Source organism: Ambystoma mexicanum, chromosome 4q, assembly GCF_040938575.1.
Source record: "Ambystoma mexicanum isolate Mex_15411 chromosome 4q, UKY_AmexF1_1, whole genome shotgun sequence".
Taxonomy (NCBI): Eukaryota; Metazoa; Chordata; class Amphibia; order Caudata; family Ambystomatidae; genus Ambystoma; species Ambystoma mexicanum.
The window spans coordinates 481,305,945-481,318,400 of record NC_090928.1 but is presented as its reverse complement, the minus strand read 5'-3'; positions in this window follow the sequence as shown (position 1 = coordinate 481,318,400).

Here is a 12,456-nt window from a genome sequence, read left to right as displayed (position 1 = left end):
CACACACACACACACACACACACACACCCCTCCCACCATTCAAAATGGTGTAATGATACCCACCTGTTATTACAATGTTTAGAAGCTGGAGAAGCCTGACATGAAGCACTATATAAGAACACGTACATTGTTATCGTTATGTTTATGATTATTATAATGTTTTTAGTAGCAATAAGCCTAATCATAATACTAGTGTCTCTCAGTAATAATAATAATAATAATAATAGGATGTCAAGGGCAGGCCTGCTTTTGTAATGATGTCAGCATCTTAGTTGACTGCTTGGCATAAGCATTCGGTTACTAAAGATGCAAGATGTGTCACCTGGTTCTTAATAATGAAACCTAGGTGAAACATAATTATTTCATTCTAATTTCCTTTTCCCATCTTTTTTAGCTTCGGAATTCAAAGTTGTAATGCACCTGCTCATTGCATTTTTGTAATGTTGCATTTCTATCTGATTGAACATTGTTGGCATCTGTATTGCTTCTGCTGACAGTATCAGATGGCCTTAAACGATGCTAAAGTCTGAGCTGCAGCCCATGCATCACACATGAACCGTATTAGCAAATGGACACCCCGGGGTGCTGTTTAGCAGCGTTCCCCATGGTGTGTTGATGACCGTTTGCCCATTATTTACTGCTAGCAAATGGCGTTGGCAGAGAACAGCAAATCAAAGCTGTCTGCAATCCCCAGGAAAGAAATCTCGCATGCATTTGCATCTTGTTTAACATAAAGTTAGACTTTATTCTTGTTTGCAATGCCCGCTTCATTGCAAGCAATGCAATGCGTCATTGTAATGACTGCATTTTGGACAGGTTATAGCGTAATGACGAGGTACGACAGTGCTCAGCGAATTGATATGCCTCTTAGAGTGACGGTGTTATCCCTTGTGTGGTAGTTGGGTGTGGGTGGCATTTGGCTGAGGTCATGAACTGAATCTTTGAAGGGTCCATCCAATGAGAAAAGACATCTGCAGCTCTCTTTACCCATACTTGCCACACTAATGCGAGAGAATCCAGAATAAACCTTGACTTGGTGACCTTTGGGTGGTTCTCAGTGCTATCGTGCCACTGTTCCCTAGCTAGCTCCTGCGTTGCAGTGCTAGTCATAAAATCATAGTAGATAAGTAATACCAGATGAATAGACTTGGAGTTAACATTCATTTGCATTCCCAAAGTAATCAAATGTATTGCTCCCTCTTTCAGTCTAGGCAGGCCTTGCACAGACACACCTAGAAAAGGCAGAAAGACATGCATGTACAGACTTAAACCCCTTTTGCAAAAATCCACATTTGGAAATCACAGCTGATGAGCACGTCTGCCTGAATGAATTTCGGTGCCCTGGGTGAGTTGACATTTTACAGCCCCTAACGTTTTTCACCCCAGAAAAGAGACTTTCTTTATGGCACTCAGCTACTGGTGACTCCCTGAATGCAAACCATCTGATGACTAGAAGCCCCAGGGTCTTATCACAAGTTGATATGTTGCTTAATCTTTTTTTATTTTGTGCACTATTTTATAATAAACATTTACAAACATACATTAAAAAGGAGAAAATAAAGAAAATAAAAGAAAACAAGAACATGCCATTTATCAATATTTAGAAACAACATAAATCACAACTATAAAAGTAAAACATTCAGTGGACAATGCAATATAACATCGTTTATATTTTCCTCTAGAAGAGTATACATTTTTCCCCAAGAGATCATGAATCCTAATGAGGCACTGAACCAGAGCTATTATAAGAGAACCCTGGGGACCACGTCAGAGTTAATGGGCCTCATTACGAGGTTGCCGGTCCAAAACAACGGTACCAGTAAGCTTGCCGGTACTGTTGTTTCCAGACCGGCAAGCTACGAGTTCTGCGAGCGGCTGTCTTTCAGCTCACCAGGTCTGACGCGGCAGGCGGAACAGCACCCGCTCACAGACCTTGACGGATGCACCGGCACTGTTGCACACAGTGGCGGTGCATCCGTCCTCCCCATTCCCATTGACTAGTTTTTACCGGCACGGCTACCGCCAGAGTCATAGTGAGGCCCAATGACAGAAGTTCTCTTGACAAAGAGAATTACTGCAATGTACACATTTCCCCAAGAGTATGTTTCTTACAGCATAAGTTCTGCTCCAAGTTTACATAAGGTGCTTTAGAATTTGGAATAGGGACCATCACCATAGACTTTCCAACAGTGATCAGAAGGCGCAATGTTCCTAATGGGGTCCCGTCTCTCGAGGGTACCCAATATATTATATCTAAAGCACATTAATGTATCGCGGTACGCTTTAAAATCTTTTTAAATCTCAAAATCTAGAGTTTGACTTTGAAGTGATGACTTAAATCTTCCCGAAATGTTATTTCATGGATTACATTCAGAGTAGAGTTGGGTTTGAGGAAGCCCAATGTCCAGGATCGATGATTTTAGCTTTCAGTCATTCTTCTTAATATTCCTACACACACATCGTTTGCTATGATTGGGGCAGACATTCTGGAATGTAAAATGGAAATAGCAAACCTGCCTCACATCCCTGCATAACTACTCTAGATTTACAATGCTGCATGTTAAGTAAGTCTTTTAATGTGAAGACAACAATACCAGTCATATTCCTTTTGGAAGACTACTGAATGTGTAAACACTGTAATACTACCTTTAAATTATGCGTAGAGCAGAGTAGGTGCTTAGCAATGTAAGAGAGTCCAGCAGGTGACTTTTTCTAGGCATGCTCCCGTTTTGCTTAAATCCAGAAATGATGACTCAGTTCAGGAACATGAATAACAGGTCATTGACATGTGTAATATCCACAGACACACAATGCACTCTGTCACAATAGAAATTCATACATCTTAGTGAGCAGCCTCATATACATTTATTTTTTTGCTTATCACTGATAGCTCTAAAGACAAACTAACAGCACCAATTCAATCTCTCCACTGTAGGGTGCTTGAGGTTTTCTCCATAGCCATGTCCATCATGTTGCATAATATGCTGCCCTGCAGGGAGGGCACTCAAAGCAATCCCTGCGATTATGCTCAGTGCATGCATAGTGACATTCAGCGCTGAGCTGAAGTTTATATATGCTTGTACATGGTTAATTCGTAGTGTAGAGGTTTGAACAACTTCAAAAGGGAGGCATTCATGGGTGCTGGGATCAAACCTCTCAGCCAATGCTTTTTAATAGGTCTTGGGAGAGGCTAGGCTAGGGAGAGCTCTAGAACTGTGCTAGAGCTTTCAAAGCTACAAATTCAAGGGACCCTATTGACAACCAGCTGCCCAATGATCCATGTGCATTACATCATGGTGAAACCTCGGTTATAATGCTAGCCATTTTGTAGAGGTAAGTGGTACTGTTTAAGTTGATTAGAGATTTGTTTAAAATTGCTTTTAAAAACCTCTGATGGTTCCATGCCGCTTGGTATACTGATATGCTTTCATGTTTTGTGCTGAATTACATTGGTTTGCTTGTTGTTATTCCTAATATTGCTGCCTATGGTGGCCACCTTTCATGTTGTTAAGTAGTATAACAATTTTCAGCACGGATAATGGCTGCCATGAGGTGGAGGCATATTTGCGTAGACACCATTTTTATAATGGTGGCCTTGGTGGATTGGAAGCATTGTAATATTAACATGCAAACGCAAAGATTGAAAAGGTATACAGATATAAAGATATTGAAATGGTATTTCCAAGTTTACTGGAACTATCACCCCACTTGAATTATCCCTGCAGCATAAAGGATGTTACACCTTACACATTTAAAAATAATATCTGGTAAGCAATAGGATTACATTAATTTCTTAACAGTGTGGGACACTAATATCTACTGTAAACATTTCGAATGATAAAGACTCTAAAAAAAAAGCAAAGTCAATGCATACATTTTCTAAAAACTGATGAAATGTAAATTTGTAAGAGATTCTCCATTCAGACATTCACATCCCTGGCATCCAGCACAACATGATCTGTGCAAGAAGCCGGGTGTAGTCTGCCACCTTGAAGCATCTAAGATGTGAAGTGGGGAGAGATGCAGAGAGTAGGGCTTGAGAGGAAAGAGCAGTGCTTAATTTGTGGGGGTGTTTGCCGGGGCTCAGCTCCGGCACTTATTTATGAGCCCTGGCACTTGTTGCCTCAGACACAGATTGATTATGATGTGGTGTTTTGGCAGCTTTATTATTTTAACAGACAGTCACATAATAAACACCTATAGAATCAGAGCAAAATGTAAATCATGATTGTATTTAATGATACACTTAAACGTGTCTCATGTCAAGACATGATGAGTATGTTATTTTATGGGAATGTTCATTGCCATTTGTAAAAAAAACTTCTGCCGTAGTGAGTACAACTGTCAACCACAAAAAGCCGTTGGGATTGCAGCTTTAACCCTCATATATGTTGACAACATGGGGCGCATCAGTGGGTGGTGGCAATAGTGGGTGGGAAGTTGCCCATCCTGACGTGGCATGTGCGTGTTCGAAAATATTGAGCACAAGCACTTACTTTTTTAAAATGAAGCACTGGGAAGGAGCAGTCACAGACAATGTGAGTGAGGCTGGAGAACAGATCCAACTTTGAGAGGAGACATTGAGGTCAAAAAGAGAAGAGTTGTCTGTGTTTTCAAGTGTATGTAACTCACATTTCAAATGGGAGAGTCTGGAACAGAGATATGTTACCAGCTGTAAGCTGAGTTGTTGACAGTAGTATCTTTGAATGCTCATTTGGAGTGAATCCATAATACTGACGTAAACACAAAATATTAAGACAACACTTTTTTTTTAAAATATAAAGAATTGTTTGATGTTTGAAGGTGAATAAAAAAACGATGAACTGAAGAAAAGCAACGTACTTTCTCGTTAGGGAGGAGACCAACACATGGAGCACTGGGATGAGAGGCAAAACAACAGACACACACCAGGAAATGGACACATGGAATGGGGGCAGAAAGAGCAGAAAATGAGGGAAAGAATGCGAGTAAGGTGGAATAGAAGCTATTAAATAGGGCACAAAGTGAAATTATCAGCCCAGCTAGACCCCCACCCCTCCACCTGGAGTGGGCTTGTGTAGTTCTTACCTGCTCATAACGTATACCTTTAACACTTGTAAATTATTCCAAGAACAACCAGCTTTCCCTCATTAGCTTTGGGATGGGCAGTTAAATAGGATAACAGAAATTCGATCTGTGCATTGCACTGGGCACCATGCCAGGTACAATGCCTGGATGAGTGGAGTGATAATAATGGAGGACAACACTCCAACAACCAGACCAAGAAAAACAACACGCTAGGGAAAAATGCTAGGTGCACCCTTTTTCGAGAAGAACAAGAGCTTTATTTTTGTATACAAAAAGCAATGGGTGAGAGGGTATTATAAATCCACTGCCACAGAGCTCTATCCTTCAGAATGGTCTGTGTGCATCTTATAAACATACAACACAAGCATTCATGATGTATTCAATATGTGGTGTTCATCTCCCGACCCTCATTCGCTGCCACCTATTTGCATGCTAATTGTCACATATAGCGTTTCCTCCAATTGGCCATGTTGTCTGCTTCTCCATCCTCAAAACACATGGTGAACAACCTCTTCCATCTTGAGCAATTGGTTTGACTCAACTGTCACCACCCTATCTTTACTCATAACCATGTGATGTGCACCTTTTCATCAACATTAACTCGTCAGATAACTTCAAGGTCAGCCTGGTCCTTGCAAACAAAGCAACTCTTTGCTCAACCCAGACATGAAGATGCACCCATCATGCCTCCCCACCGCATGGGCATCACCCTTGGCTCTCCTTGGTACATTTCACATATCGTGTTGTTCTCCGCTCCCCCCTATATCAGTTCCCCCTCCCAAGAGGTAGCCTGGTATCCAAGTAATCAATCCAATTCATTAAGGTTTTAAGACCCACAGTCCTGCACATCTGGTAGTACAAATGGATTAACAACCATTCTGGGGAGTGCTAGTGTCCTAAATGTTAGTCCATGTTTTGGCAACCCGGAACCTCTGCCCCGGCACCCCTGAGTATGGCCTTCATACTGGGTCGCAGACCTTCACAAGTTTGGCTGTGCACATTCCTGCCTAATTGTTCAAAGGCCTAACTGTATAGATTTGTATGTGGTTGTACGTGTGTGGTCCTTGCCCTGCCTGGGAATCGGAATGTGATAATCAAATGAGAGATGAGTACTCATTGTTCGGTGTCTCCAACAGGGTCTGCGAGGATTCAGGCCTATTATTTAATGCAACATGCATTAATGCTATGACTATTGTGCACATGCACTGTATTTTACATGACACTATCACAAAGCAAATGGCTAGTTCCCCCATATATAACTTGCCACTCCCCCCCAATGGCTTCCACCTGTAAAGCTCCCTCTTTCCCCATGCACCACCCTTTACACATTTTCCATATTTTAATATGTTTTTCTCAATCTAAATCGTTTGGGAGGGCTGGTAATGAACATGCATCCCAACAGCATCCAGGGTGAGTTCAACTGTGCATGAACATTTTAAAAGTGGAGGTAAAACCTGGGCTGAAAAAGTGGCAATAAATTGGCCTCTACAGGGTTTGACGAATGAGGGGGCTGTTTAGGGCGTCCTGAGCTGAACATTTGTGGTTTCAAAGTAGGTTTGGTTGCCCTATGCTTATGTGGGTCGAAGCATTTGCTGTGACATTGGTGGGGTGACAGGGACACCAATTTGGGCATGTGCTTGATGAGTGACTAAACGTTTTAATTTATTTGACACCATGCAGATTTGTATTGCAAGTAAAACATGGTACAATGATATGACATGATTGTTTTTTACCAACTATGCTGACAACACTCAGCTAGTCCTAGAACTGAGTGGGGACTATGCCAAGGATAGTACAGCACTGAATGATCTCTATAAAAATATAGAAGATTGGATGGACAATAATTGGATGTGCTTAAACAGCAACAAGACAGAGTTAATGGTCTTCGGTTCCACGCAGCATGAGCCAAACTTTCTTCAGATTACCAAGCATTTAAAATCAAAGAATCCCGTATTGAGGTCTCAGGCAAGGTTAAAACACTTGCTATGACTTTAGAAGCAACACCTGAACGCGGATGCTCAAGCTATGTACGTTAGTAAAACATTTTACCTACTATATCAGATTGCTCAAAGCAATTAGACCCCTGCTCAGTGAAAAAAACTGTACTACAATAGCTAGAGTCACCATCTTATCGCGTCTAGACTATGAAAAAGCGCTCCTTGTAGGCGCCAGTGAACAAAGTATGCACAAATTCCAACTGATCCAAAATAATACGATTAGAACAATCAAACAAAAAGCAAGAACTGAACACATCAGTGAAGCCAGACGTGACCTCCACTGTTTGAAAATGGAAGACCGCATACAATCTAAGTCATTGTGCCTGACAAACAAGTGTTTGTACGGCAAAGCACCAGCCTACCTGAAATCTAAAATCACCTTCCTTAAACCTCCCAGGGAACTAAGATCAGAAGCCAAGGGATTAATAACTGGCATGAAGCACAAAAAAAGAACACGGCATGGATAGAGCATGCCCTAACCGCGCAGCAGTCAGCTAGAACAAACTTCCGACCAGCCTTAGGCTGGAGAATTATCATTCTTCCTTTTGGAAGAAGCGTAAAACTTTTCTCTTCAAGTAAACCATAGTGAGAGAACTCCTCTCTGGCCTTGAAACACCTGAATAACTCTGGTATATGTATTTGTCCTGTGAACACCATCCGACCTACTGCCTGTCCTTGTCTTTCCGTCTGCTTGATGCCCGTGGCCGGTCGGCGCAATACAAATAAACAAATAAATACATAAATAAAATGATATGATATGATATGGCATTTTTAATGTGCCTATAAAGAAGTGTTACAAGGTGCAATGAGGTAAGGGAGGGGGAACAGAGGGAAGACAGAGACAACAATCTTACTAGGCCAGATGACATTGAGATTGCGCAAGTGCAGGGGAGGGAGGGGGCAGTGCAGTGCATAGGATAACAGTAAGATAAATAAAGACAATACATAAAAGTATGGCCAGCTGGTGGCAAGTGCAAGGGTAAGTGCAAACATCAGGTGTCAAGTGCAGGTAGGTGGGGTGTAGGCATACAGAAACAGTATCCAAGTGCAAAGGTTGCCAGGGGGGCAGTGCAGGTCTGCAACTGGCGGGGAAGGGACCTGGGCCACATATCAGAGGTTAGCCAGGTAGCCAGTGCAGTTTCAGTTTCAGCCAGGAGATCAGCAGGGGAGAGGAGGAGACAAAGCAGAAGCAAAGAGGAAGGTCTTGAAGTGCTTCCAGAAACGGAGATGTTTATCCTCAAGTTTCAGAGAGGCATGGAGGCTGTTCCAGAGGGAAGCCCCAGCAGAAGAAAGATATCTACCACCAACTTGTTTCTTGGAGAAGAGACTGACCCTGGGGGAGTTGGAGTTGGATGAGCGAAGAGCTCGAGAAGGAAGGTGTTTAGGAAGAGAGAGTTGAAGGTGTTGAGTCCCCAGACCCCAGAAGGCCCTGTGGACAATGCAGAGGGTTGTGAACTTAATCCTCACCACCACTGGAAGCCACTGCAGAGATTCAAGTCCTGGAGAGATACGATCGGGCAGAGAGTAAAGGCAGGCAGATTTAGAAAGAGGCTGTTGCAGTAGCACAGCCTAGAGAGAACCTGAGCTCTGGAGACAATGAGCTTCTGGGGGAAGGAGAGGAAAGGAAGAACAGCCCAGAGGAGGTGCAGCTGGTAGTGATACTTCTTAGAGACATCAGAGATGTGAGGAGAGAAGGAGAGTGTGGAGTCAAAGATGACCCTGAGGTTTCTAGCCTCACAGGTGGGAGAAGGAAGAGAGCCAAGAGAGGCCAGCCAGAGAGTGATAGGAAAGGAGGGAGCAGGTGTGCTAATGAGGAGAATCTCGATCTTACTGGCATTAAGGCAGAGATCATTGGCGGCACAACACTCATGGATGGCAGACAGACAGTCAGAGATGAGAGAAAGAGAACAGGTGGCAGAAAGGAGCCTTCAAGTTGAGTTGAGTGTCATCCGCAGAGCACTGAAAGTTGGGGCACAGAAGGGCAATGCGGTGGGCAAGAAGTGCCAGGCATTGGTTGAATGCTGTACTTACATCAAAGGTGGGGGAGAGGACTGTGAGGAGGGGCAACTGATGGAGAGTGGGGCATCTGAGTGCTGGTATAACACAATATCACATCACGTTATGCCTCGATTACATGTGTCTCTAACTGTGTAACATGGGTAAAACCTGTGTGGAAAACAAGATCACATGATGCAGATGTAAGCCTTTGTGACTAAACTTGACAAAATAAATATTTCACTGACAACGCCCTACTTGAAGCTTAGATAAGCTAAAGGTCAACTTTTAAAATGTTTTCATGTAAGGTATCAGGATTGTTTGTCTTATTAATACGAGTCAGCGATATATGAAGTGATGTGATCATTAGACTCGTATGCTTGCTGATACTTTTTTACTGTAGAGGCTTCCCTCTGTTGACACAATGTGTGATATTTTGAAGACGTGGATGTTGTACAATGACGTTTAATATTTCATATCAGCCATGTTTTTTACAATGTTTGCTGAAACAATTTGTGCAATCTACTTGACATAAAATAAGTATTGCTTTATTAAATCGTCTTAGTCACGACAGATGAGGTCTTTGCAAAAATTAGAAGACATGACAAATGTTCATTAAGGTTGGAATTCAAATGGAAGATCTTGTAGTATCTCAATGGTTAGAAATATTTTGCCAATCTGTGTACATCTAGCAAAGACGTGGTCTTATCCAAAGTACGTGTGTGTGGATGCGTTTTCCTACGCAATATAACAATGAACGTTCTCCTTTGAGCTGTCACCTCAATGACACTTAAGGAGAACATTGATTTGCATGTTATCTGCTAAATTCCCCACCACAAGGATTGCGACCTATGCTGTGGAAGCGTGGTTTGCTACTGAATTTAGGATGACACCAGACCTGTAAAGGATGCAACTGAGAGGGGCATATTTTAGCAAACATTTTGCCTTAATGTTTTGTAACTAGCCATGTCCTGTGGGAAGGGTATGGGAGTGCAGGATTTGCGTATGAAATAGGAAGATAATGGTGAGGGTTGATGGGCACTCCTTGTATTGTGTTTGTTAGTTTTATGATAAGTCATCTCTTGCAACGGTCGGCTTTCACAGCAAATGTAGTAAAGTCATTGGGCCTCATTACACGGAAGGCGGTAACCATGGCGATATTAGCGCCATGGTTGCCGGCGGTATTTTACTGAGTCCGCCATGGTGAATGGCGAAATTACCGCCCCATTCCAAGGTGTGCGGGGGCAGTAATTCCCCATTCACCATGGCACTTCCCCATTCCCATTTTTGCCCCCATAGGGCTCAATGGAATGGAGAAGGTGGCAATTACGGTACCGCAAATTGCAGTACCGTAATTACCTTCAGAGTCCCTTTGCGGGTCCCGTACTTAACGGCTGGTAAAACCAGCCGTTAAGGTAGGGACCCACAAAGGGACCTCGTAGTAAGGCGATAAGGGATTACCGGTACCGGTAATCCCTTACCACCACCCGTGTAATGAGGCCCATTGTATTGCTCCATTGACCAGTTAAAAACAAAGAAATTCAACCAATTAGGGTGTGGACTAACGTTCAACACCTTTGAGCATACCGACATCCTAGACAAATGTAGAGATTGCTTGGTTGTCTGTGTAGTCAATGGTGAATTGAACTTCTTTACCAGTGTAGGAACACCGTTTAACTGTTGTTGTAGAAGGGGGTCTGGTAATTGAGCTTTCTTGACCCCTCTATTAGGACAGAAAGACAATGCTGGCTCATACTAAGGAGGTCTCTAGTGACACCTAACAGAGAGATGCCTGAAACACAAAATGACAGCCTCTGGCTGATGTGCTAAGAATAGTATGTGCAGTAGGTGGACACAAGCTGCAGGCCAGTAGGACAGTGATGCATAGGGATTTCATTTGTAATGTGTGCTTTGTTCAGTGAAATATTCAGACTGAAAATGCAAGAGAACACTGAGTGTAACCATGAGCATGCTGAGAATGCGATTTGGGAAAAGCACCCATCATTGGATGCATACTCAAGTCCAACATCAACCACAGGGTGAAAATGAAGTGCTAGCACATTGTCCTCATATTCTATTCTGCCCAGTGAAACTGCTAAGTGCATATTTTCCAACCTCAAAGTTCTTTAGGACAAATACCAATCAAGTCGGGCTGGGTTTGTGGGTAACTCTTCTGACAATGTCCACAACTTGCTTCAGAGAGTTGTATGTGAGAGAACCTATCAGGTAAAACAGACTTTCTGATCATACATCCATTTTAGCTCTCCGGTATAATTGTTTCCCGCCTAAGGATGTTACCTTCATTTCAAGTCTCATTCAAGACCTGCTTCATTCATCGTCTGTGACTGGTCCCCACTAGATTGAGTTCATTTCAGAAATGTCTTCAAAGGGCTAATGTAAGGTTACACAGTGCCCATAAAGCTGGTGCAAGAATGTCTGCCAGTCTAGGCAAAGTAACAATGTAGTGCCCCATCCAATACCAACACCCTGGACCTTACATCAACTATTAGCAGTGATTGTACACAACCAATGCCCATGAGCATTACAAACAATTAAGTCCCAACAACAGCCTACAGAATGAATTCCTGCAGTACTGTACCCAATTAATACCCACCAGCACTGTATAAATAAACGCAGCAGTGGATAACAATTAAAGCCAAACACTTTGCATCCATTAAATGACTAACGGCACCATACACACTTAAGCTTTAGAGTGTGAAATATCCCCAGATTAAGAATAATATCCACTCCTTGGCTTGCACAATGTTCCCTAACTCCACAATATCCCAGCCCTTGCCTGAATTAATATTGTAAAATGTCTCCAAAATACAGCCCATCCCCCAGTTTACATAGCAGACCAGATATTTACAAAAAGGCGTATCCTTGCAACACAGATGCAATTTGGTTCAGGGTGTTCCAAGTTTCCTCTTTGTAGTGCACATCCTCTATTTACATTTTTCCGGCTAGTGGCTAGTTTAGCATGAGGCGGAGGGGGCAATGTGGCATTGCTTTTGTGTTCACAGAGGGCACACACAGAAACTGCACAGTTTATGGGGGGTTGTTGGGTACCCGTGCTGTCTTCTCCGACATTTTCCTCAGACATCTTACGAACTTAAAAGTGTAAAGGTTGTCAATGCAAGAGTACTGTTCAGTTAACACCCCACTTATTTCATAGATGCAGCCTCTCTACCTCTACCATTCCTCTATTTTGTAGTGTTTATAGTTGAACACTCTTCAATAGATACCTTTCCAGATTCCAGAAAATCCCTTGTGGGAACATATTCTAATCTGTGACAGTCCCTTCCTACCTACCCTCAGATGGATAGCCCTTAACGTCTGGATGAATAAATCATGACTGTTTAACCCTGGTTCCATCATTTAGGTGTGGCACACAGCT